Raw genomic sequence first — 6,000 nt, forward strand, 5'->3', positions numbered from 1 at the left:
TAACCCAGACTTAGGTGAAAAGGACATGGTTTATCAAGTCTTGTCACTATTTGGGTGAAATCTAGCTTTCTAATCTTGTTCTTACCACTATCTCATGCCACCCATCCATGTACACAATCATTACACAGAACTCCTGACTTTCCCTAAGAAATCTACACTTAAGGGACTTTGAAAAAAGTGTACCTAATGTCTCAGAGCTTCTGTTCTCACGGTTATACAAACGAAGATAAGATGGCTTTGTTAAAGGGTTGCTGTAGAGATTAAATGTCTTAACTTTAAAGCATTTGGAACATAGAGATGCTTAAAGAATGTTCCTCCTTGGTTTCCTGGCTTTCTTTCTCTTTCATATCTTCCAACTTAGAGTTCAATACTTCCTGCGTAACTCTACCATATATTCCTTATATTTCTTGCAACTTTGATGGCACCTGCCTCCATGTCCTGTGAATGTCCTACTACTTTCTTGGGCCCAAAGATAGTCTCAGAAGAATGGGGAGCAACTACCAGTTGCTCAGGTTGGTTTGAAACATCATGACAGGAGCCCCCTGCCATGTTTAGGGCACAAGGCGAAAGATCAGAACTGGTGAAGCCAAATTTGTTCCCAGGTGATGGGGGCGAGGTATATCAGGGAACGGGGACAGCTAGGTCATTATATGGTTTCAACACAAATACCAGACACTCGTGGTAAACATCTGTCATCAACAAGAAAAGCATGATGTAGGAAATTTATTAGAAACCACCCATGTCGTAGCTTACATTTTTCATTAGACTGAATAACTTCTATCAGCTTTTATTTTTCAAAACACAGCTCTTGCTTCCAGAAAGGCAAAGGCATATTTTTTGAATTCCCAAAGTTCATTTTTTCACTGTCTTAAGGCTCATGTCTCTCACATTAATCAGTACAGAGATTTACTTTGACTATAAAAATCCTTTCCATATATTTTCAAGCAGAAATCAAAGCAGAATATTGAAGCCATTTTTAACATATAGAACAACAATTTCTTTGGTGAAATCATGTTTCCACTTGTCAAGAACTGTCATTTCCTCAAGGGAAGTAAACATTTATGTCTGTGGCACTGAACACCTCATAAAGAAACATTAGAGGAGGGTAGCCCTCTTTTCTATGGTGACAAGACTAAGATTTGAATTATTCGTTAAGTGAAAGATATGCATTTATGATTAACCAAACTCAGAGGATGATGCAGAAAATTTCCCAAAGAGCATATTATCCTTCAGATATTTGACATTTGAGGGCTCCTGTATTCATGGTTTCAGAAGCAAATCTATGACTCTGTGAATGGGCAAATTATCCTTCAGCTACATGGCTATAATTTATAGAACAAACAACTATACCAATTTATTTCCTGAGGGAATTTCAGAGGCCAGTTAAAAGTTTAAAAGAATTTTTTTAACGTAGCTAGACAGTGGAAGGCATTATCATAGTCATGTTTTTAGAAAGGCAAAATGCTCAGCACCTTTGCATAGCTGCATCCCGCCAGGCTGGTGGCCACCGTTATTATGAGTTTGTTGCAAATGTATTTGGCTTCCTGGCTGTAGACCACAGCCTGTGGCATTGTTGAATGACTCACGTGTGTCTCGGCTCTGTATCAGAGCATTGACTGAGTTCAGTGGTGCTTAACAATGTCTTAGAAGGGATGGGAGAAATGCTTTTAACAGTCAAACCACATAATAGTCACGCACGAAAATTTCACTTAATTACTACTGATAATAACAATTGACATTTACTGAGTGCTTACTATATGCCAGGCACCGCGTACTACCTGACTGAGTCCTGACAAAAACCCTGTGAGGCATCCTGCAATCATAAAGCCTTGGCCATAGCCACTGCTGCCATCTGGCCCCTACATGTAGTACTACTAGGAGGAAGGACCGAAGCACCTGAAAATTGGCCAGAATAGACTGTAGAGGCTCTGGCTTCCCAAGAAGCTACCTGGTGGGACTGGGTAATACAATCCAGAAGGGCTGGGGCGTTAGTCTGGGGATGTGTTAAAACTCAACCAATGAGAGACAGGAGACAGAAAGAAGCCAGCATTGTAAACTCTGCCTCCTGTGTGGTGGATGGTTCTGAGAAGCAGTAGCTTTGTAAGTACTCTCTGGAGATGCCCCGTAAGATGAAACAATCAGCTTCTGTTTGCAATGAAGCTATGGCCATCTTGGTCATACATCCCTTATGTTTGTTTTTACTTTTTCACTGCTTCGCTTCTGTTTTCTCTCTCTCTCTCTCTCTCCCTCTCTCTCTCTCACCTCCTGGGGAATTGCACCCATCAGTAAAGCATTTGCACATAATCTTTTGCTTCAAGCTTTACTTTTTTAGGATCCTCAGTTAAAAATGCTGGTACCAAAAGAGGTCTTTAAGAGCAGACCCCCAAAATGGGAATAGCCCATCTATTTGAAAGCAATAGGAATGGTTTTCCTGATGGCAAGTGGGATAATAATTCCTGCTGGGCAGTGGCATGTATCACTGTTACCAAAGCTTTTACCCACAGTTAATTGGGATGAGGTACAAGAGGAAGATGAGGCATTGGGGTGCCAAGTGGATGCTATACTTGATTGGTATGGGTAAAATGATAATGATAAGAATTAAGGAATAGACTGGTTGCTTCTAACAGCATTACAAGCCTTGCAAAACACACAGACACACACACAGACACACACACAGACACACACACACACACACACACACACACACACACACTAGTTTGAAGCAGTTAATTGCCAATGTGAGAAAAGCCAGAGGACTTCTATGGCAACCATAAAGGAGACTCTCATCTCTTGCAGCAGTAAGTTAGACACTGTTGAAAATTAGGTTCAAGATTTAGAGTGGCATAATTAAAAAGAAATGCATAGTTTCAACAGGCCTCCCATGTCAAAGTCTTTTCCAGATAGGAAAAATGTGAGACTGTAAGACCTGGACAATGAATATGTGGTTGACTGAGCCACAGAACCTTGAGCTACCAATTGTCCCTAAATCTCCTTACCTAAAAGAAGCAGACCATTTCCCCTTAACAGAGGAAAACAACCTCCCCTTGTCTAGAGATCATATATGATCATCCATCACCATTTTGGCCTTCAGTCTGACAGCCAGTGTCAGAGCTTTGCCCAGCCTGAGCAGGGAAGTACAGGTCCTGCTGCAGAAGGAATTTGCCTACATCCCAAAAGAATTGTAGGACCTGAGAATATGTGGGGATCAGAATACTATAGGAAGGAGCTTGACAAAAGTGAAGCAGAGCCAGATCCGAAGAGACTTTGGCTCTAGGTAGGAAAAAGATTGAGATAATCTCAGACATGATGTTCTCTTGAATAATATTGGTTGTAGGAAAATAACCCGGGACTGAATCTCCCACCTAAACTGTGTTTAAACCTGTAATATTTCATCAACTCAATCATTTTATAGAAGGGTGTCATAACTGACCTCCAAATGTATTCAGAAAGTGGCAATGTAGACAGCCCATGGAACAGTAGCACTTTGGTAAGCCACAGGCATGAACTGAAATGCACAAGGACTTTCATTGTTTTGGTAGGCATGTGGGGCTGGTGTGCCAGGGATTTTGAGTAAGAGAAAAAGGAGATAACAACTAGGAGGGGATAGGATAGGGCTTATCCATCAGTTAGAACCAATGGTCTAGTTTTGAGTTCCTTTGGAAAGCAGGCTTAGTTTTAGAAAAAGTTCTAAACTAATGAAAACATTTAAGAGACCGGGATTATTCACTATATTCCAAAACTCGGGGTGGGAGAGGGTGGAATGTAGCCATAGGGCTGGGAAACAGGCCATTTTTTCTCTCTCTTTCCCCTCTGCCTCCATGTAGCCTGGGGACCCCAAAGGCTCTGGATGACTACCATCATAATTTTGATTACCATCAATGACTACTATGTCTGGAGGAATGACAGTCTCATAGAGGTCACTGGTAGTAGAAGTGATAGCCAAGCCTCTCAACAAAGTAGCTGGAGCAAGAGAATTTGATACCCTTATGAACACCAGCAAAAATTGGATGAAACTTTGGTATTAGAAGCCAAGATCTCAAGGCATAATAAACTAATTAATGATCCTCCAAAGATGTTTATGTTCTAATCCCTGGGATTTGTGAATATGGTACCCTATGTGGAAGAAGGCACTTTGCAGATGTGATTAAGGTTAAGAACCTTGGGATGTGGAGATTATCTGGGATTGTCCCCATGGGCTCATTGTAATCACACGAGTCCTTAAAAATGGTTCTTTCCCAGCTGTGGTCAGAAAGAAAGAAAGAGATATAACAACAGAAGAAGGAGTCAACTGGATTCTACATTGCTGGTTTTGAAGATGGAGGAAGAGGGTATGAACAAAGGAATTTGGGAGGCTTCCAGAAGCTGTAAAAGGTTAAGAACAGGTTTCTCTTGTAGAGCCACCAGAAAGGAGGATAGCCATGCTGACACCTTGATTTTAGTCCAAAGAGACATGTGTTGCACTTCTGAATTGTGCTGTACTCACAGAATTGTAAGATACTCAGTTTGTATTGTTTTAAGCCATTAAGTTTGTGGTAATTTGTTATGGCATCAGTAGAAAACAAGTACACAAGACAATGTAGTGGATAAGAGATCTCATAATTGGAGTCAATGTCAGTGGGATGAGAGGCAAGGATCCTCAGGTCCTGAGCAACATGACTCAAAATAAATGTATAGGAAGACAGAGTGTAGTAAAACTTTAGGTCTCCAAAAACAAAGAACAAAATTTCAACAGAAGAGAGAAAAGACAGATTAACTATAAAGATAAAACAATTGGGCAATGAACTTCTCATCAGCATAATTAAAGACCAAAATATAGTGGGATCAATTCTTCAGAGTACTGAGGGAGATAATGGTCAAACTAGACTTCTATCCCTAGCTAAACTGAAAGAGAACTAAAGATATTTTCAGACAAAGAAAGACTGATGATTTTTCATTCATCTATCCCTGAAGGAGCAAATGAAGGATGTATTTCAGGAAGTTGGTACTTCTACATCACTTAGTAATGTTCTCTTATAAGTGCAGTTTCACTTGGGAAAGCTCAAAAGGAAGGCCAAGGGGGTCAGCTGACATAGGGTTTATCAGCATAAAGAAAGAGGAATTCAATTTTAAAAAAGAAAATAAGCTTCATCTATATTCACTGCATAATATTAAAAATATTTTTATTTTTTTCAGTCATTCAATCCACAATTTCTATTTTTTATTTTTTTAAAGATTTTATTTACTTATTTTAGAGAGAAGGTGAGGGAGGGGCAGAGGGAGAGGGAGACTCTCAAGCAGACTTCCACTGAGTGTAGAGCCCTGCATGGAGCTCCGTCCCGCGACCCCGAGATCATGACCTGAGCCGAAATCAAAAGTTGGGTGCTCGACCGACTGAGCCACCCAGGTGCACAAATCCATAATTTTTATTAATCACCAGTCGTGGGGGAAGCAGCTTCTCATGACCACATTAGTGAATTTCTGAGTCCCTCTAGTGCTTATGTAAGAAACATGTTATTATAACATCAAAACAATCACTTAGGAACCAACCAAAAATAAAATTTAATCATTCCCCACCCATCTCTCTCTCCAGTCATCCCTTTGACGTTTTTCAGTACATGACCTATGTGACGATAGGAAGTGGGCCTTTCCTCTTAAGACTAATTTCTATCTTCTCCCAATAATTTTTTAATACTTCAGTTTCTATGCAAATACAAATCACCCGCAAATTGAAATTAAGATTTTTATATATAAGATACAGAATTTCTAGAAATAAACCTGATAAGATTACATAAAGCTTTTGACAATGAAGGGTTATGCCCAATTAAAGACCAGCTCACAAATGAAGAAAAAATCAACAAAGATAATGACATAGTGTAACCAGACCAATGTGAGTTGGCTCCTTTTGAGTGACAGATAGAGACTATGCCAGGTGAGTTGTTGTACAAAGGAAACTTTATCTGCAGCAGATAAAGAGATCATGGGGACTAACTTCCAAGGCCATGACTCCCCAAGCAAGGGTGA

The sequence above is a fragment of the Ursus americanus genome, chromosome 36 (assembly GCF_024610735.1).
Source record: "Ursus americanus isolate L20-20 chromosome 36, mUrsAme1.1.p, whole genome shotgun sequence".
NCBI lineage: Eukaryota > Metazoa > Chordata > Mammalia > Carnivora > Ursidae > Ursus > Ursus americanus.